This window comes from Castor canadensis, chromosome 2 (assembly GCF_047511655.1).
Source record: "Castor canadensis chromosome 2, mCasCan1.hap1v2, whole genome shotgun sequence".
NCBI classification, from domain to species: Eukaryota; Metazoa; Chordata; class Mammalia; order Rodentia; family Castoridae; genus Castor; species Castor canadensis.
In genome coordinates, this window is record NC_133387.1 from 26326330 (window position 1) to 26351407 (window position 25078).

Here is a 25078-nt window from a genome sequence, read left to right on the forward strand (position 1 = left end):
AGTGGAGGTTTCAGCATCTCAATTCAGTCTACAGATTCTGGCCTAGTAGGAGGGGTTGTGGAGCTTTGCTCAACATTTGGTTTTACTGTGGCAGCCCTGGTACTGAGTTTCCAGTCTATGGCCTGGACTTAATTCACTCTCTCCACATACACTTTGCTGCTTGGAGGAGTGACACAGGCAACTCTTGCCTTCCTGACTTCTTCAATGCATCTTTTATTATTATACTAAAACCAGGCACAGTGGTCTCTCACCTAGCTTCCTAAGCTCTTATGAAGTAGCATGGTGCGTGAATAGCTGTTTAAACTCATGCATCTGTGGAGAGATCACTGCAGAATCTTTCTCAGGTCCTATCTTGCTTTGTCCCCTCAGACTAATAAATGTTTGTATCTCGTTATAAAGCTGTGAGTGCTTCCAATTACAACTGAAGGACTTGGTCCCTTCCTCCGTTTTAAGGACATTTAGGGCCTAGAAACAGGTAACATTAATGCAGACATGCGTAAATTCAAGCACCTGTATCCCAAGATAAGTTTTCAGTTATTTGACTGGTTTACCCATGGTGGATATTTTAAGGAAGGGGAAGGAGGAAAGGAGGAAGGAAAGGGAAAGGGAGAGGGAGAGAGGAGGGAGAAGGAGGGGAAGAGAGAGAATTAAGATCAGAAACAGTTGGAGAAAAACTAATTTTCCTTAGGCCTTTATCCCATAATACCAGACAGTATATGAGGTATGTCAATAAGGTAATGAGGATGACTCTTACTTAACTATTACCATATAAATCAGAGGTGAAAAAGAGATGGAGGGAAGGCAATCTGATCACTCAACTGTAAGGGTTTCTACCCTCCCTTTTTCCTCTCCTATGTGACATGTCCAATCTGAGGAGTAAACATGTCTGTGTGTCAGGCCCTAGATGTAGTTAAGTCTCTGTTACCTAGATCTTTAAACTTGTCTTATGAAGCTGCTACTACAAGTTGGTTTTGCTAATTCATGTTGAGCGTGCAAGCATCATATTGAGCCATGCATACTTGTTTTATCATTTGCTCCTCACAGGGGCCAGTATCTCCCACTTTACATCGGTTAAATTTGAAGATCATGTAAGTAGGAGCTGTCTGTGTTAGGCCTGATTAACCCCAAAACCCACTCAATCTGGATGTGTACTGCCTACTTCACATTTAGGAGGGTCAAGGCTTGTCTACATAGATTGCTAGGAATGGAGAGACTGATTTCTAGTCTGGGCTGTTTCAGAAATCAAAGTTTGTACATTGTGAAGTTGAGAAATACCAGTGGTTCTTCATAAGAACCCCAAAGCTGCTCTGTCTCCCAAATTCTACATAATTGCTAATTTTAGAACTCGGATCATTTGAATGAAATAAAAGAGGGACTAGGTATCAGCTATTGCCCAATGTGTTCCAACAATAACCTCTGGTAAATCTGGGGAAACAGTTTTGGGAATTGGAAATAGAGCCCTAATGAGTGGGTCACTTTACTTAACTTTCAACTGGCTTTGCTCCTTTCCTCTACCCTTGTCCCTGCTGCCCCAGGCAGTCTGGATATCTCAGATAAATGGCTTTTGGAATAAGGCACTGGTTGAAATCTTAGTTCAACCTCCTGCAGCCGTGTGACCTTGGCAGATTAATTTCTCTGAGTTTACTTTTGTTATAATTGGGATAATACTTGTTTCATGGTTAGAGCCTCAGATTAAGGAAAAACTAAGTGCATCAAGAGTCAGCACAGTATGTGAAACAAAGCAGGTACTAACACACACTTGCTCTTTCTCCCCTAGAAGGTTAAGTGTCAGAAGTGGAAATCAGACTGAGGTTTTTTAGGTCTAAATCCAGTGTGTCATAGTCTCAGATATTGCTACAAACAACAGGACAAATAACTGTCTTTTATCAAGTACCTGCTATGGCAGACTGCTGTCACTTTCCCTACATCATTTTACTCAGTTCTCGTAACAGACTTGTTTTGCAGATGAGGAAATGGAGGCTTGGCAAGGTGAAATGAATTGGCCAAGGCTCAGAGCCAGTAATGGCAGAACTGGGAATTAAATGTGTTTATGTGGTGCTATGCTCCTTTGCCTAGCTACCTGCCATTTTCTCCCCTGATAAATGTTTTCTTTCTCCTAAAACAACAACAAAGAACCAAATAGCCTCTTGTTCTCTGGGCTTTCTACCAGAAGAGGGTTACATGGAATACTGAAAAAGTGTTGCTCATGGGAAACTTAAGGGGACTGTGTTCTTGTCCAGGTTGTTCTCTCTGCAGTGGCAGCTGACTGCCTCACAGTTTCTCAGAACCTATTTTCCTGGCAGCAGAGTTACTTTATAGCAAAAATTATGACCTGACCCCTCAAATTTGAAGTTGAGTAGCGATAACCTGTTTTCTTGAGGCCCAGATCTCTCAGGTTCTGACAAAATTCTGACACAGTGCAGGAAGCCCAAAAAATTAAAGGGCACTTGGAGGCCAATGACTCTCATATACGAAGGTAAGTTTTACCCCTGACGTAAGCAAGGATACCAGCTCTGCTTTGGGTAAATCCATCCATCTCCATGGTCTGCTGCCAAGTGACTGAATGGTATCTCTCTTGTAGTCAAGAGAACAAATCTGAACATCAACAGTACTTTGCATGCACATGAATGTTTTATGTAGACTACACAAAAATTTTATATTAACTAAGACAGTACTGTCCACAGAGTACATTGGGGGTTTGTATTTGGAGTAGGATCCATTATTTTTACTTTGTTCAACAGCTACCAGGCCTTGACACTGAGCACTCAGTGTCAGTAATCTCACAGGGCCTTTAGGGGTGTATTGTACTTCCCCATCAGGATATCTTTCCCCATGGAACCTTAGCCAGCTGAGATGGGATGTGAGATGAGTCTGGGGCCTAGCTGCTTTGGTGGTTATTTTTGAGTTCCTATCTGGTGAGTTTAAAACTTTCAAATCTTGGATCCTAGGTAACTGTCTACCTTCAAGGGCCCTCTCCACATTCCAACACTCAACAGCATGATCTTATCCTTTAAGAGTTAGCTGAGATGTTAGTTCCTCCATGCTCATTTTTCTGATCCTCAGGGATGCTCAGATACTTCATCCTCTGAGGTCCTCCAGCACTTTGGTCATATTGGCTTTGGAAAAAAAGTGATTTATTGTACTTCCATTGTTAAGTATACTTCTCTGTTTCCTTGACTGCACAATAAATCCTGCAAGTTTGTGCCCCATTCACCTTTATGCCCTCAGGATGTTTCATAGCCTGGAACATAAGTGCTCAATAAATAACCAAATGACCAAGAAATACTAATCTTGTTTCTTCATAGTGAGAAATGAACATAGCAAAACATAATTTTTCTAGTCTTGCTTTTCCCCACTGAGATGCTCTTTAGGCATATTAGTGGATATGTTCTGTTTCCCCAGGTCTTTGGGACTAGGACTAGTATCGACTTTAGACAAAATAGCTTTCTTTAACTGTGAGAGGAGCTGGGTAGCTAGACCTGGTCCCATTAGGTAATTCTTTTCAGAGCTGACAGGAAGATTGCTAAGAAAAAGAGAATATAGGATGTTGTGATGGCTAAGGCTCAGGTGCAAAGGCAAACTTTGGGCCTTAGGTCTTAACTTTGATGGAGACCCAGCAGTAAGGTGGTGTCATCAGGGTGGTGTCCCTATACCTGAGAGCTGTGTAAGAGAGAAAAAAACCTCCATTTTTGGTTTCAAGTCAGTTAAGGACCTTCCTGTCCTCTCACAATCCATCTATGTTTGTGACAAAGTTCTAGACAAATGGAATTTTACCTTCTCTCTGATGCCTCATCTTATTTACAATGAAAAAAGCTGAATTTTTTTTTTTTTTTTTTTTTTTGTGGTACTGGAAGTTGAACTTAGGGCCTCTTGCTTGCAAGTTAGGTGCAATGGGACCTCAGATGCATAGTGTATTTGTGCACTGTGGGTCTGGGCCAGCGGAGCAGGGCTAGACCCAGAGGGAAGAACAGGGACAGCTGCAGCTGCAGTCCTGCAAGGAGCAGTTCTGTGGATGTGTGACTTCCCTCTCCTCTCCTGGGTCTCTTACAGAGATACCAAAAGGGAAGGGGGAGAGACCAGAAAGATGGTGCTATTGATTTAGTCAGCTAAGGATAGTGTTTATGGGCCAAAATTTTAACCCACCTATAGGTGAAGCCTGGAACATTGAGGATATAATGTTATATCACTTTTTATCTGCCCATCCACAAAAAAAAAAAAAAAGAGGGGTCTCCTACTGCATCCCAGGAACTGTACTAGGTACTACACATGCATCCTATCAATGATAAGCATAGAATATGGGTGAAAAAGTAATGATTATAATTCAATGTGGCAAGCACTACAGTGGAGGGGTACAAAGGATATAGAGAACACAATTTAGCCTGTGAGAAATCGGAGATCTAAGGCTACGTGACCTGGACTGATCTTTGAAAGACTAGGATGAATTAATTGGTTTTAGCTACTTGGATAAGCAGTGATGCTTAGAACGGCTAGGGGATGTGTAGCAGAAATAGCTGATTAGCTCATCTGACATTCATTCTAGCTTCCTTTTGACTCAGCTTCCTGACACTAGGATGCCAAAAACAATGCTCTTTTTTCAACTTGGGCGCCAGAGGAAATGAGGCTCCATCTGAGGTTAGAATTAGAAACAGAGTTGAGTGGGAGAGAGTGGGTGGCATGTGAGACTTCCATTGTTCTGGTGTACCTGTAACAGGAATGTGAGGCTTGGAAGCCACCAGGTGCTGCATCTTCCTGCTCCCCAGATTGTGGCAAAGGGTGTGTGACTTCTAATCTCCAACCTAAGCAGCAGGGAGGATGATGCCCATCTAAGAGAAGGAAAGGTGCCTTCAGGATGGGGAATACTAAATTTGGAGCACATCTGAGCAGAGACATTTAGAAATGAGTTGGAAATAGTTTTGGGAACTCCAGAGTACAGCAGGGTGTAGAGATAAAGATTTGGGGGCCACAGTGTTCCATAGGCTAAATGTGGGTGAGTTTACTTAGAGGGTACGTGCAGAGTTTGCAAAGAAGTGGGCCAAGGGAGGCACCTGAACCACTGAAGAAAATCTTCTTAGAAATACTTTCATATTTATTGAAAAGATTCAAGAATAGTAAAAAGAATTCTCATATCCCACACCTATTGTTAAGGTGTTGTTCTGTTTGTTTTAACCTTTGGGGAAACATGTACACATATGTTTATTCTGAACCATTGGAGAGTAAATAGCACACATATATCATGACTTTTACCTTTTAAAGCTTCAGTACTTTTGGTGGTGCTGGAGATTAAGCCCAGGGCCTGGTGCATGCTAGGCAAGTGCTCTACCATTCAGTTATACCCCCAGTTTAGTGATACTAGTTTTGATCACTTGGGTAAGATGTTTATTTTATTCATTATGTAGTTTATGTTTTCTGCATTGCTACTAATAAATAATCTATGCAGAGACACTGAAGTCTGTGCAACTATCCTGCTCCTCACCAAAATTATCCCCCTAAATTTAGCATCTACTGATGATAGGCTACTTTTGTGTGGTCATCACAAAATGATCAGTTTTCGACTCCAGTACCTCTGCCACATTTATTTTTGGTCATTGGTATCCTCTAAGCAACAGCTCTGCCTTCTTCACCACCTAGTTGTTTATTTACTTATCCATTTTAAGTATGGACTGGTGAATCCTTATCTTTTAATAGTTTATAATTCACTGCTTTGCTTTATTATTTTGGTGCCCAAATTTCCCCAAGTTTGGTGAGTATGGAATCCCTTTGAACTCTTGTGTTCTTGTCACTTACATCCATCATTTTAGGAGATCTTTCTTACACTCTGGCATAAAAACATGTTTTTGGCTCATTTTATACCTTCTGTGTCCCAGCCCTGAAATTGGCTATTTGTCCAGGAATTGCTGGTTCCTTTTAATGGTAAATGGTATAGAAACCGATTTGTGGGCATTATGTGAGCTCATTGCTATTGGGCTGTCTTTGTTTCTAGGTCTTTGCAGCAGACAGAGCTAGGAAATGTATACATGTATTATAAATACACATGTACATACCTATGCATCCATGCAGCTATATACATATACATTTAGAAATCACAAATTTAGGTCTAGAGATGTGGCTCAGTGGTAGAGTGCTTGCTGAGTATGTGTGATTTCCCCAGTCCCAGAGGGAGGGAGGGAGGGAGGGAGGGAGGGAGGGAGAGAGAGAGAGAGAGAGAGAGAGAGAGAGAGAGAGAGAGAGATCATCATTAATATCAACAATTCTAATCCACTTTTTCAGAGTATTTCTTTACTATCCCTTATTCCATACTTGTATTTCCTTTCTTCCATAGTAAGAACCCTGGTATGCCATGTGTGGTGGTACACACCCAAAACCCTAGTACTCAGGAGGCTGAGGCAGGAGGATCATGAGTTTGAGGCTAGCCTGGGCTACACAGCAAGACCCTATCTTAAAGAAACAAACAAAACAACAACAAAAAATGAAAGGAATTTCAGCCCTATCAGATTTTATTTCCAGTAAAATAAGGGACAAAAGGAGGAAGAACACCTTTTCAGGGAGATTTCAGGATGAATGTTGGATATACTGAGTTTAGATATATTGAATTCAAGAGAGAGCAGGCTCAATGATAAATGTGGAGCTCAGGAGAGAGTTCATAGCCACGATGTAAATTTTGGGGTTTTTGCTCATTTATTGGACAAATATTTATTGTACGCTCTGATGGAAATTGGTTATACATAAAGTAATAAACAACACAGAGCCATTTGCTGTCCTGGATCTAAGCTATTGCATGGGCTATAATTTCAGATAGTGGCAGCTACTGTGAAGAGCACAGCAGAACACTTGCTGGGGATAAATTAGGGATGAGTAAAATGGTTGAGAGATTAGATAGCTAGCTTGGTTAAGAAGGAACTTAAAATTTTTTTTTTATGTTTTGCTATCTTGTATCCTGCTCTTTTATTGTTTTAATTAAATGGTTATTAGAAATATTTTTGGGGCATCTACCCTGTGCCAAGAACTGTGCTGGGAAGTGGGCATAGAATAGTGAAAAAAGGGAGAAGTGGTCCCTTTCAAGGTCACTGGGTTATAAGGAAGACATATATTAAATAATAATACATGTAAATGTATTATCACAAATGCTACTAAAGGATAAGGTGGGCATGATGGTGCACACCTGTAATCCCTGCTACTATCAGAACTCTCAAGTTTGAGGCTAGCCTAGGCAAAGTTAGCGAGATCCTATCTCAAAAACAAAAATAAATGGCTGAGGCATGACTCACATATCACATGGTAAAACACTTGCTTTAGCAAGTGTGATCCCCTGGGTTCAACCCCCAGTACTGCAAAAAAAAAAAAAGTTGCTATACAGATATTTAATACAGAAATTCCTGATGGACATTTATTGTTTGCTTTCCCAGGACTCATCTTCTACTTCCTGTAATTCAGTTTGGGTTGGTGACACATCTCACACATAAATTCTTCAGCACTAGGGGAAATCCAGTCCCACCTGGCCAATCAGAGCATTACTTTCCCACAACACCAATGATTGATTCTAAAGTAGGAATAAGCCTAAAGTCCAGTCATCAAAGCCAAGAAGACTAAACCCTGGGACTGTTTTGGAACATTTTGGAGAAATAAATCTATTCTTCCTATTAGGTTAGAATGTGAAGCAGCTGGGCTGCTGTAGCCATCTTTTCACCATGAAGCATGAGCTCCCTGGGAATGGAGCCAATATGGAGGAAATGAAGAGTGTCCATTGCCCAGCATTGACCATATTTTCTTGGGCCAATGCTGCTTCTCTATGCCCTGTACCTCTCACTCTTTCCTGACTTCTAGTTGCATTATTTTTAATCATAATGGAATACATTTTTGAGAAGGTGACATTTAGGCTAAAATATAAATATCTGATGATAAGAAAGCAGCCATTTTAAGATTTTCAGAGGACATTCCCTGAGTATGGCACAGACTTGAATTTCTTGAGGGACACAAAATTATACCAGGTGCTCCTTTAGAAGAAAATGGGGAAGGGAAAAGAAATGATGTCAGGGAACTAGATTAGGTCGGCTCATGGAGGCTTTGGGGTCATAGTGAGTTTGGATTTTATTTGAATTATTGTATACAGCCCTTTAATGCAGAGGGCTCTGCATTCTTGTTTATCCTTTGATTAGTCCTCTCTGACTGTTGTTTGAAGGATGGAGTAGGAGGTCATCCAGGGATGCCCGGCTTCCATGACTGTGTCTTCTACTCTCTTTATTTAGCCTAGGGGTTATGACCGTGTTGTCTCACTGTCATCAGCCCATTACAACCAAACTGTTTCTCATGTTTTCCCTAAATCTGCCCTGCAGAAGATCCTATAAAAATCTTTTTATTAAACTCTTCTCATGATCCAATTTGAGGATGCCATTTACTTCCTGCTATTAGTCATTGGCATATAGATGATATGGGCCTCAGTTGAAAGCAACTAAGGAGATCAGAGGACATACCTCATGGCCAATCAACTTTTAGACATAGGCAGAAAAAGAGGAGCCAGCATAGGAGACCGGCTAGGAGAGGCCTGAGAAGTAGGAGATAAACCAGGTGAATGTGGAGTTTCTGAAGCCCAAGAAGAAAGCCCATCATGGAAGAAAGACTGTACTATCAAAAGCTATGCAGAGGTCAGGGGAAGTGGAAAAAGTCAACTTAATATGCTGTTATTAGATTAACAACCAGTAAACTTTTATGTGAGTGTTACAGCCTTTGTAGAGCTCAGCTGCTTTAATTTCTGTTGGAGTCCCACCCCTTTAATAGGATTTATAGGTTCTTGGTAGATCTGCCCTTTGCTTAATCAAATGTACCCTCCTTAGTTACCCACTTCTTCATTTTAAATAGCAACACCACCAGCAAAAAGCACAGGAATGCAAAAAATATGTCACTAAATATACTTTGAAAGGACATTTATTTACATTTCTGGGATGAATGCTGAAAGAAGGCAGAGTGTCACTGTGTTCTATCTCACCTGGGAACATGCACGTTGATCAAATTTTTGCCATTTTGTAAATGTTCATGAATAACTTTGAAATCACCATGGATATTGACTTGGATGTTAAAAAAAAGTTAGCAAGTAGACAAATTCAAAAATACGGAATCCATAGATAATGAAGATATACTGTACCCTCAGAGTACCTTTTAATTCCCTAACTAAGAACCTTTCCACACTATGTTATAATCACAAAAGATCCATCACTTACATGTGTGTGATCTTGGGCTAGCTATTTAACCTCTCTGTGTCTCAATTGTATCATCTATGGTATGAAAGTAATATTAATTACTTTAAAGGGTTATTGCAAGAATTAAATGAGTGAAGTCATATGAATAACTTAGTAGGATCCTTGATAATGTAGTGTTAACTTTAAGTTACTATAACAAAATACCTGTGATAACTCATGAAGAGAAAAGATTTCTTTTGGCTCATTGCTTTGGAGGTTCCATTCCATGATTGGTTGGTTTTCTTGTTTTGGGCATGTGGTGAGGCAGCACATCATGACAAGAGTGTATGGAAGATTAAAATGGCTCACTTCATCTGCCAGGAAGCAAAAAGAAATGAGCAGGTGGCCAGGGTCCTACAATCCCTTTTAGGGACTGACCTAAGGTCCTCCCACAAAGCCCCACCTTGTAAACATTCCACTAACTCCCAATAGAACCACCCTGGGACCAAGTCCTTAACACATGGGCCTTTTGGGAACAGTTAAGATCCAAATTACAGCATATAGCAAGTACTTAGTGTTAGATGTTATTGTCATCTGTTTGTCTCTGGCATTTGACTATCAGCCCATGACATGCTCTGAGACTTCTTCACTCTTTTTCTAGCCCCTGGGAATGATGATACTAGCAGTTCACATTAGGTAGTAGGGACTGCTCTAAGGGTTTCACAGTTATTACTACTCAGAGAGTCTTCGGTGGAGGTTTCTGTTACTTCATTTTAAAGAGGAGGAGACAAGGGCACAGTGGGTAAGGGATCTGCTCCAGGTCACACATTTAGGCTGTCCCTTGCAGAATGATGAACCTGGTTCTCACCTGCAGAACTTAAACAGATTCAGTTCCTCAACTTATGCTTGCTTTCCTTTCATGAACATACTTCTCTTTTTTTTTTTCTGGCCAAGAGATTCTTTATTCCCGGGTGGGAGAGGGAGAGAGCAGAGAGCCAATGAACATACTTCTCTTAAAAAGCAAGTTACTCAAAACACTTTACAATAGTATCTTAAAAAGCTTTTAAATATTTCCCCAGGGTCTAATTCAGTCCACAGGAATACTTTTCTTTACGCTGCCTCATTGTGACATATGCATTATAACTGGTGTTTTGGCTTTTGCTTGAGACTGTCTTGTAACACATGTTGATTTTTCATGTGTCTGTGTCCCCTTCATTCCGGCCTGTGTAATGGCTGTACTGATAAATGGGAGGGAGCCAGGCTTTGCTGTCCTTGTTTCTATGGCTTCACTTCGCCCCTCCCTCTTTCACCTCTCATACCTGATCGCTCCTCTACTGTCCTGCTAAAAATACATTAGCATATATGTTGTGTTTGCCTAGAGGGAAACATAGAGTTTCTCATATCAGGTAATTTTATATGATTTTCCTTTTTTTTTATTTTGGTGGTACTGGGGTTTGAAGTCAGGGTCTCATGCTTGCTAGGCAGGTGCTTTACCACTTGAGCCACTCTACCAGCCCTTTTTTGTGTTGGGTATTTTTGAGATAGGGTCTTGTGGAGTATTTTTCCTGGGCTGGCCTTGAATGGTGATCCTTCTGATCTCTGATCCCTGAGTAGCTAGGCATGAGCCACTGGCTCCTGGCCTCATATGATTTTCAATCATATGTAGTATTTACGTGTAGGAACTCATCTAATACCAATGTAATCTAATGAAGTATTAGTATCATCATCTCCATTGAGGAAACTGAGGCAAGAAGCAGTTAAATAACCCACCCATGATCACCTAGGTAGCAAGTGGTAGATGCAGGATTTGAGCCCTGAAAGTCTGGTCTGGAGACTCCATTCTTAACTATTATGCCACATTGTTCTTGAGAATGCATCACTAACCTTAAAATAGTAAAAATCCTATGTTGTTAAGGAAGTAGAGCCAGTCTCCTGCAGTACCAGTGACCCATGCCCCTCCCTCCCCGCTTTTAGGACTCATTGTTTGGTGAATATGTGCATTCCAATAGATGTAAAGGTGCAGAGGTTAGGGAATGGGCCTGTTTTCACCACTACATCCCTTGTGCCTTGTACAGTGTGTAAAATAAACAAACACCTCAATATTTATTGAAAAAAAAGGAAGGAAAGAAGGAAGGGTGGAAAGAAGAAGAAACCTGGAAGACTGGTGAAATACACTGTAGAATGCATCTGTCTGACTTGGCTAGCTAAAGAGCTACAAACAGAATGGGATCTTCTACTTCAGCTGTCCAGAGGATGGTGGACCAGAGGGATGGGTTTTTGTACGTTTTTTGTGTGTGTATGTGGTACTGGGTTTAATTCAGGGACCTGAGCTTGCTTGCTAGGCAGGCGCTCCACCAGCCCCAGGGATTCTAAGTGTTGGTCAAATGGTGAATCCTATAGGGCTGGGGCAAGTTTAGAAGAGGGTGGAGTCTGGGAGGGAGGTCAATAAATCCCTGCAGGAATGAGCCTGTAGTGTCTGAGAGCTTCTTTTTGCCCCAGGATCATGTGTGGTAACAAAGATATGTATGGGGCACATTGGACCTGGCTGCCTATCAGACATCAGATCATTGTCTAGAAGCCCAGTGATAGAGACCTGCCATTATTTTGAGGTCCTTGAGTGCTGGATGTAGCCGTACAATGCCTGCAAACCTACAACTTTCCCTAAGAAAGTGAGCTTTTTTGTTTCTAGCACTCTGGAAACCAAGTTTCCTGAAAGAGTGAGCTATAGAACACTAGAACAGTTCCCCAAAGAGACGGAAATAATATGCTGCTTCTGTTATCTCCTGTCTTTGTGACTTTCTACTTTTATCCATCAAGAAAGGAAGCAATTCTTATTATGATGATTAAATCAATCAATGTAATGAAAGTCCTTAGAAAAGTGTGAAGTATTGTAAAATGTAGTGATTATTAATGCCTGTCATCAAATATATTAGATAAATAGTGCAGTAACAAATTAACTGCATGTTGGTGCCCTATCACCTGACTCTGCTGCCTCTCCTGCTTCCTCCATCTTATTGTCTTCCTAAGAGAGAAGTTCAGACTTTCAAAATGAAGTGGGGGAGACATTATTAGTCTATGTGCTAATTTTCTACTCCTGCAATGACAACTACCACAAGCCTAGTGACCTTAAAACAATATACATTTATTGTGGTACATTCTGGAGGTGAGAGGGTTAAAGGATCCCACTGGGTTAAAATCAAGGTATTGACAGGACTTTGTTCTGTTCTGTAGACTCAGCAGGAAGACCCATGTCTTTGCCTTTTCCAGCATCCAAAGGCCTCCTACTTTTACCCTTTTCTAATGGTCTCTACTTTTATCTTCAACACTGACAAAGTCACATCTCTCTGCACCTTTATTACAGTCACGTCTTTCCCTCTCTTCTGCCCATCTTCTACTCTTAAGGTTCTTTGTGATTACATTAGGCATATCTAGATAATCTAGGATAATATCCCTGTTTTTATTGTTTTTTTGAAACAGGATCTTTCTATGTTGTCTAGGTTTGGCCCAAACTCCTGGGCTCAAGTGATCCTCCTACCTCAGTCTCCTGAATAGCTGGAACTACAGGCATATGCTACCAACCAGCTTTCCCCATTTTGAAGTCAACTATTTAGTAACTTTCATTTCCCTTTGCCTTGTAACCTAACATAGTTAAAGATTTTGGGGATAAGGACATTGATGTCTGTGTAGTATGTGGTAGAGGGCTATTATTCTGCCTACTACAGTATAGATTTTGTAAATTTTCTATCTGGAAAGAACTTTGGCAAAAGCAAAAATGGAAAAAAATCAAATTTCTTCTGACTTGTTTCAAGTGCTACTGAATAAATCCTAGTGGTATTTTTCATGGGAAACCAGCAACACCTAGTGTCTCTCCAAATAAATTTCAACAGAAACTTAAAGTTTCCTGCAGTCAAGTACAGTGACTGATGGTGGAGAAAGGAAAGTCACTACTCAAAGGGGCAGAAGACTGCTGAGTCTTCTATATGTTTTTTACACTTATTCTGAGCCCACACATACATGCATTCTCCAGGAGTATTTAAGTCACCATATTGGACTCTGTGGTTGATGCAGGAGGATAACAATGTGCTCCCTGTTTCAAATTGCTTCCAGTCTTATCGGGCAGATAAGACACTCTGAACAAAAGCACATGTCCTCATTTCCAAAGCATTAAAATCTTAAAGGCTAAGTGTACCAGTTATAATTAGGTTCAGTTGTACATACACCAAAACCTAAAAGAAGAGTGAATTAAACAGAGAGAAGTGTGTTTCTTGCTCTTGTGAAAAAAAATGGTGCAGCTACTTTAGAAAACAGTTTTGCAATTCTTTATATAAAATTTAAATACAGTTATATGATCTAACAGTCTACTTCTAGGTTTATAGTCAAGAGAGTTGAAAATGTATGTCCATACAAAAATGTGTACTTGAATGTTCACAGCAGCTTTATGTACAAAAGTCAAAAAGGAGAAACAATTCAAATGCCCATCAGTGGATAAGCAAAATGTGGTATATCCACAAAATGGAATATAATTCAATCATAAAAAGAAAGAGATATTCATACATACTGTAACATGGATGAACCTTAAAAATACTATACAAAGTGAAAGAAGCCAGTCAAAAAAGGCCACATATTGTATGACTCCTCTTACAGGAAACGGATGAAGTAGGCAAATCTTAGATGCAGAAGGCAGATTAGTAGTTGCTAGGGGTTGGGACTGGGGAAGGAAGAATAAGGAATGACTGCTAATTGGTTCATGATCTCTTTTTGGAATGATGGAAACGATCTGGATATTAGATGGTAATTGCTGAACAACTTTGTGACTATAATAGAAACCCTAAAAACCATTAAATTGTATATTTTTATTTTTTTGCACTGCTAGGGATTGAAAAATTGTACACTTGAAATTAATTGTTTTGTATGTGAAATATATCCCAACAGACTTCCTAAAAATACCAGGAGGATTAAGGAGGCAAAAGGGCTGATGAATAAATAGAGGGCATGAAGAAGAGATTGGAAGATTACCTGCCATTAGTTATTTGCCTCCAAAATTCCTTTTCCAGGCCCAGGGTGGTCACTCCTTTCTGTATATTGAGTCTCTCTTCATCTCCCTCCCACAACAATTAAGCAGAGTGTTCACTAGTGAATCAGGCCAGGCTGATCTGGCCTCAAAAAGCAAGAAGGCAGCTCTGTTGTTCTCTATGGAGATAAGAATGGACAATAGTAAATGGAACAGGGTTCCATTCTGACTCTTGACTTGTGGCCCTGACTCTTGAGGGTGTCACCACATACAAAGCACCTCTCGCTCTAAGGAACAGTTGTCCTTGGGAGTCCCTGGCCCTGATGTCACAGGGAGGGGCTCTGTAATTTACCCACCCGAGAAGAATCTAGATGCCAAAGAACATCAGGTTTGCCAAGAGCCATCAGAGCTAGGAAGAGGATAAAGGATTTTCTCTAGTGCCTTCAGAGGGGGTTGCCTACACCTTGATTTTGGACTTCTGATCTCTAGAATTATGACAGAATAAATGTCAGTGGTTTTAGCCATGCAGGTTGTTATACTTTATTATGGCACCTCTAGGAAATCATGCATTTGATGAGAATGATGCAGGGAGGATGTATGTATAGTACTCAGCTAGCTATGGCCCTATGAGGGCCTGAATTACCAGGATTCCTGCTCCCTGGAAGATCTGCACCAGACTGGAGGTGGGTTGTGACATAGTCCAAAAAATTAATTAGCAATTAGTTTAGGTGACCAAAGGGTTACCACCACCTTCCACACCCCAAAGCAAAAGTTCCCCAAAGGGGATTTCTTTGTGAAATCCTTGTATCTTTTTTTTTCCTGTGATTTTGGGGTTTGAACTCAGGGTCCACACCTTGATCTACTCCATCAGCCCCTTTTTTGTGATTGGCTTTTTCAAGATAGGGTCTTGCGAACTGTTTGGCTGAGATGGCTTCAAACCATGATCCTCCTGATCTCTGCCTCCTGAGTAACTAGGATTACTGGCATGAGCCACCTCCTGTAAATCCTTGTATCTGAAAGAACCAGATGGTGTAGATTCCACCTGTAGAGATTGCCCCATGGCTCTGTTATATGTGCCTACTCTTCCTTCTTTAGGTTTCTTTCCCCACACCTCCAAACAGAAGCCTTGGCTCTCTTTTCAGATCCTTGACCTGCTTGATCACTGTGGCCTCTAACATTATTCATTAACCCTTCCCAAACTTCTGTGCAGCAATACCTCTTCTTTTTCCTGTGACTTTCTCCTTGTCTTTATGACTTAACTGTCTCTTTTTCTTCTACCCAGCTGAGACATGTTGATGTTCATTTGGCTTCTGTATTTGGTCATCTCGGAACACTCTGAGCCTCTCTTGAGTCACTACCCAGTTTCCTTACTTTAGTTGCCACCCAGCATGTGCCTCCCAAGTCTCTGCTTCAGGTCAGAGATGTGCCTTGACTCCAGCTTTCTAGTCAATGCAGTGATCCCAACTGGAGGTGCTCCATGCCGTTTACGGATTCATCTCTTCCTTCAGTTGGAATCACAGACTCCCCTTTTTCAAAATGAAAATCCATGCAGAGTTTTTATTAAGATTTAAAAGATAGATATTGTGCAGTTTTGGAAGAAGTAAAGGTGAATAAAGTCTCCAAACCAGGTAAGGAATTACGATGGGTGGCAATTCAGGAAACAATCAGCAGACTTCTCTACACTGATTTTTAACATGATACAAAGGGAGGTTAGCACATAAAATAAACACAGTCAAGGAAATTACAGGTGGAAGTGTAATGTATTTATTAGCACCTTCCAGATTCTTCCATCTCTCTCTTGTTCTGTTCTCGGGCCTGACATAGGGGCCACTCTTTTTGGTCATCTTGTTTCACCCTCATGCCAGGCTGAACCCTTCGGAGTCTCCTCAGTGGATGGAAAACCAGTATTTTCCTGTCACTCATCCTTGACTCTGCAGTAGATTCTGCCCATCCTCTTGGCCTTGCTCTTGCTAAGTTCTAGAGGCAAATGAGCCTAGAACTTCTTTATCTATTATTTTTTCCTGAAGTCCATGTGTGAAGACCATGAAACGTCTATCTCCATCCCCTTGGCTCAGAGGCCAAACCAGCAAATATGTCCATGAAATCATAAGAAAGATCAAAATCTGCAATGGTTTAAGGGTCACTTTTCTTTTTTTTAGTGCTGGGGATCAAACTAAGGGCCTTGTGCATGCTAAGCAAGCACTCTCCCACTGAGCTATACCCGCAGTCCAAAGAGATTCTTTTAAAAATTAGTGTATGTGAATTGTACAGGGGTTTCATTTCAGTATTTCCATAGATGCTTACACTGCACTTTAAAAAAAATTATTCTCACTAATATACTACCTTAACCCCCTTCACCTTCCCTTTCAAACAGTATTTAGTGAGTGTCATTATGCTATCTTCACACACAAAGATATATGTAATATACGTTGATCCTATTCACTCTCCAGTACCTTCCCTTTCCCCCCTCCTCCTTCCTTTGTCCTCTCCATCAGACTTTCCTCTTTTACATTCATAACTTATTATTATTATTTTATCATCGCCTTAGGTCTAAATTCTGTATATGAGAGAAAACATGATTTACATAGTGGTTGCACTAGTTTTACATTCTTTCCAACAGTGTCTGAGAGCTCAAGGGGTTTTAGTGTCTCTTTCCCTTTGGTTCTGAGATTTGAAGTCAGGGCCTTGAGCTTAGAAGGCAAGCACTCTATCATGTGAGTCACACCCCCAGCCCACCCAAAGGGCCACTTTAAAAAAAATGGATCCAGAAGTAAGCTGGGGAGTTGAGCGGTGGGAGATAAGGATCTTATCTTACTTAATACGATTTATGTCCATTTCCAATAGTGATATAAAATTATTTAGTTCTAGCATTTACTTCTAAAGATGTTGAAGTCTGACACTTGAGGCTCTGGAATGTGCTTATGAAGATGCTCAGATGGATAGAACTAGCTATTCCCTGCAGTATATTACTGCATAACATGCTTTTGAGATATCCAGTAATGATTATAGCTGTATCCCTAAGCAGCTTTTCTGGCACTCAGATCTTAATTACGTGGATTTACACTCACAATTATTTAGTTATCCATTTTTCCTAAACAGAGTGCTTTAGTTTGTTTTATGCAATTAGAAGGAAGAAGCTCACAAAAGTCATCACATTACAAAAGAGATATGACAGAAAAGACCATTAGCTGTATCTTATTGTACAAATCCCAGCACTAATTATGGACTTAGGTAAACAGCCCAGCTTATATTATTTAGTTGACAGTCTCCAATAACAACACCAGCAGTGTGGTGCACTTTACTCTTCATAGAAGCAAAAGTGATTAGTCTGCTATATAACCTAATCATGTGAAAAATGTAATTCCCATAACAACATTTGTTATTACTGCCTTGTAAAAGGGCAGATTAAAGACGGAATTTTGACACATCAAATTGTACTGTAGTACAAAGTGTTTCCGCCAGTAGAGGACTGGTGCCAAGACTGTCCTGGAAAGTCCTCCCCCTGAGGGCAACCTGTCAAAATCAAACTTCAGAAACTTAATTTTTTCATCAAGTGGAGGGATTCTAGGAATATTTGCTTCATAGACTAATTCTTTGGGAGTAAAGAGTGGTTCTAGAAAGATTATTGAGTTTCATATGAAAGATTTGAGGGGATTTCAAAATTTCCATTTGGCCAACAACTCAGCATTTCCTGAGAGCTTTGGGCATGTGAGGGTGTGGGCTAGATGCTAGCTACAAAAATCAGAAGGCTTTTGACCTCTAGGACCTTTTTCTAACCCTGGACAATTAGACAGTGATGTCTCCAGTTTCTTCCTGGGCACTTGGTCATCTGCTCAAAATTATGTGCAATCATGTTCTTTCCTTTAACCTATTGGAAGAACTTTCATCACTGAATGTTGCATTCTCCTCAAATTCATATATTGAAAAAGTAATCTCTGAAGTGATGTGTTAAGAGGTGGGGTCTTCCCCAGAGGCACAGCAACTAAGAGATAGCATAGATAAATGGGACCTCATAAAACTAAAAAGCTTCTGTTCATCAAAAGAAATGGTCTCTAAACTGAAGAGAACACCCACAGAGTGGGAGAAAATATGTGCCAACTACACATCAGACAAAGGACTGATAACCAGAATATATAGGGAACTTAAAAAACTAAATTCTCCCAAAACTAATGAACCAATAAAGAAATGGGCAAGTGAACTAAACAGAACTTTCTCAAAAGAAGAAATTCAAATGGCCAGAAAACACATGAAAAAATGCTCACCATCTCTAGCAATAAAGGAAATGCAAATTAAAACCACACTAAGATTCCACCTCACCCCTGTTAGAATAGCCATCATTAGCAACACCACCAACAACAGGTATTGGCGAGGATGCGGGGGAAAAAGGAACCCTCATACACTGTTGGTGGGAATGTAAACTAGTACAACCACTCTGGAAAAAATTTGGAGGCTACTTAAAAAGCTAAACATTGATCTACCATTTGATCCAGCAATACCACTCTTGGGGATATACCCAAAAGACTGTGACACAGGTTACTCCAGAAGCACCTGCACACCCATGTTTATTGCGGCACTATTCACAATAGCCAAGTTATGGAAACAGCCAAGATGCCCCACTACTGACAAATGGATTAACAAAATGTGGTATTTATACACAATGGAATTTTATGCAGCCATGAAGAAGAACGAAATGTTATCATTCGCTGGTAAATGGATGGAATTGGAGAACATCATTCTGAGTGAGGTTAGCCTGGCCCAAAAGACCAAAAATCATATGTTCTCCCTCATATGTGGACATTAGATCAAGGGCAAACACAACAATGGGATGGGACTTTGAGCACATGATAAAAGCAAGAGCACACAAGGGAGGGGTGAGGATAGGTAAGACACCTAAAAAATTAGCTAGCATTTGTTGCCCTTAACGCAGAGAAACTAAAGCAGATACCTTAAAAGCAAGTGAGGCCAATAGGAAAAGGGGACCAGGAACTAGAGAAAAGGTGAGATCAAAAAGAATTAACCTAGAAGGTAACACACACGCACGGAAATCAATGTGAGTCAATGCCCTGTATAGCTATCCTTATCTCAACCAGCAAAAACCCTTGTTCCTTCCTATTATTGCTTATACTCTCTCTACAACAAAATTAGAAATAAGGGCAAAATAGTTTCTGCTGGGTATTGAGGGGGTGGGGGGGAGAGTGGGTGGTAAGGGAGGGGGTGGGGGCAGGGGGGAGAAATGACCCAAGCCTTGTATGCACATATGAATAATAAAACAATAAAAAAAAGGTGGGGTCTTTGGGAGATAATTAAATCATGAAGGTGGGGCCTAAATGAATGGAATTAATGCACTTATAAGAAGAAACACACTGGATGGTTGAGCCTGAACCATCATGGCAGCACCTATATAACCCTGTTTTATAGTGAAGGGCATGGAAGCTGTGGTTCAGGTCACCATACTTAGTGCTATGTAGGGGATGCAGAATTCAATTTGAACCCAAACAGTGACCCCAGGCCTCAGTCTTTGGGCTGGCCAGTGGAGTGAGTTCCAGGCTTCCCTTAGTTCAGTTGAGGCTGCAGTCTCACAGTCTGCTATAGGCTGCATGTGGATATGCTCTCCAGAAACCAGTCCAGCCCAACCAAGACAATGACCCAAGATAAAGACTACCCAAATATTCCTGGAATTTACATGGTTGGTGATGTTGTGAAAAGACTCTTGTCTTTTTGGAAATGGCCAACCAGAGAGAGAAGCTAAAAATCAAGCAAGAATAGTTGATGAATAGATGGCAAACCCTGAGGATACTAGATCCCTAGAGACTAGATTATTGCTTTGGCAACGAAGATCCACAATTATGAAGAGCACATGCAGAAACATCAAAAGGACAAACAAATGCTATCAGCTAATGTGCCTTGACCAGAGGAAAAATATGTTCAAAAACCTCTGTAAGGCATGCAATGAGCTGGAGGTTGAATACACCTTTTTCCTTTTGTATTACTGAAAAACCCACCACCTCTTCATGACCAAAAAGCCTCTGCACATTTGGATCTTCCAGAAAGTGCAAAAGCTGAAGAAGTACATGCACACACACACACACACACACACACACACACACACACGCCTTAAAAGCTGCAGCAGTGGTCATAGACCTAAAACAAGAAGACCAGGGGAACCCAGAGAGCACTTCCAAAGCCTAGACCTTAATTTTCTTTCTTTAAAGAAAATTAATAAAGTCTGTTAATTTTTTTTTAAAAAAGAGCTCGTTCCTCCTTTTCCCTATCTTTCTGCCATATAAAAATACAGTGAGAAGGAGTTTGTCTGCAATCCCCTCGCAAGACATTAGATCTGAGTGCCTTGACCTGGAATTTCCAGCCTCCAGAACTGGGAGCAATGAATGCTTGTTGTTTAAACCATCTAGGCTATGGTAATCAGCTATTCTCTTCCTCTTCCTCATAGCAACTGACCAATGACTTTTCTTTTTCCTGCATCAAATATAGCCCTTTCTACCTATTATGGAAAATTAGACTTCCCATCACACCTAATGGTAGACAATTAATGAGATGACAGATTAAAAAGCATAGTGATTGTCACATAGTAGACCTTGTTGAAGACTATTTCCCTTCTCCCTTTCCCTTTAAAGGTCTTATATGGGTTCTTATTTCTCAAAAGAAAGCTGAATCTCTGTGCATTTTTACTACAGAAATATGTAGAATTGTTTACCCAAGCAATTTCTTCATTTTTAGGGTTGAGTAACAGCAGGTGTGGTTTTTATGGTGATAGTATAGGATAGAATCTGCTAATTGTCTGCCAATATTTATTCTCATCTTCTCTCTTGGTAATAGCATCTCAGTATTTAAGTGGGTGTATTGCTGCCTCAAGCTAAAAGACATTCACCATGCTCCCTTGCAGCTATGCATCCTCATGCAACTGCTGGACAATGAGATAGTTAAAGGAAATGTGTGGGAGTTCTGTGAAGGCTCTGTTTAAGTGGGAGGCACCCCTGGCTTTTCCTTTGCTCCATTCTGCTGCCTGGGACATAGATGCAGTTGCTAAATATCTAGCATCCCTCTTTGGAACATGAAGGCAAGAGCCTTTTGCTCGGATGGTAGAGAGTAAGACAGAAAGTGCCATACTTTTGGATTTCTTCTAGACGTAAGAAAGATACATTTCTAATTTGTTTAAACCATTGTTTTTTAATTTAGATTTTAAATTTTGATTAAAATGTTTACTTTTATTTTTGTAAAACACATAATAAAATTTACCACCTTAACTATTTTTAAATATATTTTCTTTTTAATATTTTTATTAGCACTAATTAGTTGTACAGGGGGTTTCATTGTGATATTTCCATATTCCAATGTACCACATTTAGGTTTGTCCCCACCATCATTCTCTCTCACCCCCCTCACATATCCTTAAAATGATTTGAACAAGTTTCATTGTTCTATCTTCATACATGTGTTGTAGGATGGCTCAGACAGAGAGATGGGGCACCAAAGCTTTTGGGAAGCACGTTTTTTAAGCAGGCCGGCAGTGACTCAGTGGACTTAAGTCCAAAGGCTGAGCCCTGAGAACAAAGGGGGCTTTCCTTACATACCATTTAGAGCAGGTTACAGAAATGGGGGGTACAGCTTCTCCCATACATGGTCACATATTATTTCATTGGCTATTTTAACCTCTGGGGCGAGGTTACCCTTCTCTGGTCTCGGCCCAGGTGCTACTTGATATTCCTCAAATTTGTTTTTTTTCCCTGTTGCACTCATTATCTCATTATATCCCTCATTGTCTCTCATTGTCTCCCTTCTCTCTCCTTGCCTTCTTGCACATTCCCCCTTTGATGCTTGGACTCACTTCTGGGTCAAAGAGCATCATCTTGATCTAGGGGTTTATATTTCCACAGCATCATTACATGAGCCTTCCTTCTTCCTGGCACATGTACTTATCATTTGACATATAAATTTTCTCCCAGGCCTGGCCTCTGCAGGTGTTTTCAACACCCTGAGGTCGTTAGAGTTTTTAGCTATTACAGTGCACACATCAAAGTTTATAGACATTGGTCTTTTGGGGTTGTAATCCCTTGCTAATAAGCTCCCAATACTAGTGAAACTTTGTACCTCTCGCCATTGCTCCCGAGGGCATAGATGGGGTTAAAACAGGTGTACTGGCCATCGTGAGAGACTGAGTAGGTGGTATGGTTGTGGGTGCATGACCCAACAACTGTGCCTGCACAAGAATAGTAAGTATGGAAAACCAGAGTTTTGGTAACAACACTTCCTGCTTGGGTAGTGTGCATACATGAGTCACGGTCCAAGGCCTGTGGGTCCCCAGGTAGGGAGGTGACCAAGATTAGCAAGAAGAAAACATGGAAGGGACTCATCCTCAAAGGTGAGATGGGCGTCTCCTCAAGCTTCTGCCATGCATAAACTAGTCAGCTTCCAGAGTGACTAGAGCAGGGCTAACATCTCGTTATTCATGGTCTCCTGTTATCTTCTGGGAAGCAGGGTCCTGTTAGGGAAAGGCACAGGCGTTCTGAAGGGTGATCTTTCATGGGGATGCTGGGTCAGGGATGCACCCCCACTCAAGGGAAGCTGGCTTCACTCATCTGTGGTGGATCCAGGGAACGATCTCTGCTGCCTTAACTGCAGTGGGGGTGGATAAAAACAACAAAAGGGGCCTCCCCAGTGGGGACCACTAAAAGTGGTTGAACATTCCATTCCTTTACCCAAACAGCACCCCTTCATTTATAAGGGTGTGTGGGAGTTGTCAGGCTAATGGAGAGTCTTTCTCTCACCTAGTCATTGATTTTTGAGAGAGTCAACCCAAGGGCCTGTATCTGCTATCTCAGGGGGAGGTCACCTATTTCCTTAAGATCCCCTCACAGGCCCTTGACTAAAGGAGGTGTGTGCCCAAAAAAGAATTTCAAAAGGGGAGAGACCCATCTGCTTGGTGGGGCTAGACCTAATCCTGAGCAAGGCTATGGGCTGTAACTGATCCCATTGTAGGTGGGTCTCCTGTCATAGTTTCCCCAATTGCAATTTTAGAGTCCTGTACTTTCCCTGAACTTTGGGGATGGTAAGCCACGTGTAGCTTCCAAGTTATTCCTAAGCCCTTAGCCACCAAGTGTACCACCTCAACCATGAAGGTCAGCCCATTGTCTGACCCAATAGACATAGGTATTCCAAACTTAGAGATGATTTCCTTTATCAGGCACCTGGCTACTTCCTGGGCTTTCTCAATCTGAGTAGGGAAGTCTTCCACCCATCCTGAGAAGGTGCAGACAAACACCAGCAAATATTTATATCCTCTGGCCCAGGGCATCTTAGTAAAGTCCACAATCAGGTTTTCAAAAGAAGTTCCTCCAACATTTTGCACTTGGAGTAGCACTCTTGGCCCTTGTCAGGGATTGTTTTTGGCACACAGACTGCACCTTTCACATACTGTCTTATGCTGGAGAGCTTGGGGACATAAAAAGGCTGGGCCAAGGTGGTCTCAAGAGTTGTCCACCCACTATTCACAATAGCCAAGTTATGGAAACAGCCAAGATGCCCCACCACTGACGAATGGATTAACAAAATGTGGTATCTATACACAATGGAATATTATGCACCATGAAGAAGAACGAAATGTTATCATTCTCTGGTAAATGGATGGAATTGGAGAACATCATTCTGAGTGAGGTTAGCCTGGCCCAAAAGACCAAAAATCGTATGTTCTCCCTCATATGTGGATATTAGATCAAGGGCAAACACAACAATGGAATTGGACTTTGAGCACATGATAAAAGCGAGAGCACACAAGGGAGGGGTGAGGATAGGTAAGACACCTAAAAAACTAGCTAGCATTTGTTGCCCTTAATGGAAAAGGGGACCAGGAACTAGAGAAAAGGTTAGATCAAAAAGAATTAACCTAGAAGGTAACACCCACGCACAGGAAATCAATGTGAGTCAATGCCCTGTATAGCTATCCTTATCTCAACCATCAAAAACACTTGTTCCTTCCTATTATTGCTTATACTCTCTCTACAACAAAATTAGAATTAAGGGCAAAATAGTTTCTGCTGGGTATTGAGGGGGTGGGGGGAGAGGGAGGGGCGGAGTGGGTGGTAAGGGAGGGGGTGGGGGCAGGGGGGAGAAATGACCCAAGCCTTGTATGCACATATGAATAATAAAAGAAAAAAAAAAGGAGTTGTCCACCGAGTGAGTTCCTTCATGGAACTGCTTGACAAATGTGGGAGCCAGCAACTCTGGAATTGCAATATGGCCATCAGCAAATTTCCACCATCTACCTGGTTGAAATATTCCCCCCTCAGTCTTAAACCAAGCCTGTTCTTGTGGTGTGTACTGTGGGTCCCATTCAGATAAAGGGCAGGAACAAGGCAGTGTCAATGAGGCTGAGGTTGTCCTCCTGTGAGGGCTACTCGCTTGGCTTCCCTGTCAGCTTTTCAGTTTCCCTGACCAGCTGTTGTCTCCCCATTCTGGTGCCCCCAGCAGTGCATGATCACTTAGGAGCACATACAGCTTCTAACAATTCCAGAATTTCTTGTCCATATTTAACATTTTTTCTTCCCAAATTAATGAGCTCCCTTTCTTTGTATAGGGCTCCATGGACATAAATGGTAGTAAAGGCATATTTAGAGTTCATACAGATGTTTACCTGCACTCCTGCAATGAGTTGGAGCACCTATGTGAGAGCAATGAGCTGAGCTTTTTGTGCAGTGGTCCCAACTGGCAGCAGATGTGCTTCAGTGACAAGGTCCACACTCACTACTGCATATCCGGCAAAATGTGTGCTGTCCCGGACGAAGCTGCTGCCATCTGTGAAATACTCAATGTCTGGATGCCTTATCCACAACCTCTAAACAGTCATGCTCTGGGAGTCCTGAATCAACTGGCAATAGGGTGGCCA

At 41.2% G+C, this 25078-nt stretch overlaps 1 protein-coding gene and 1 pseudogene across 1 annotated transcript in view; both read left to right on the plus strand.

Moving 5' to 3' along the window:
- Positions 1-25078, plus strand: part of Znf800 (zinc finger protein 800) — a 210051-nt gene that overhangs the window by 14019 nt on the left and 170954 nt on the right. The window lies entirely within an intron of this gene.
- Positions 2458-24226, plus strand: LOC109701515 (small ribosomal subunit protein uS15m-like; annotated as a pseudogene).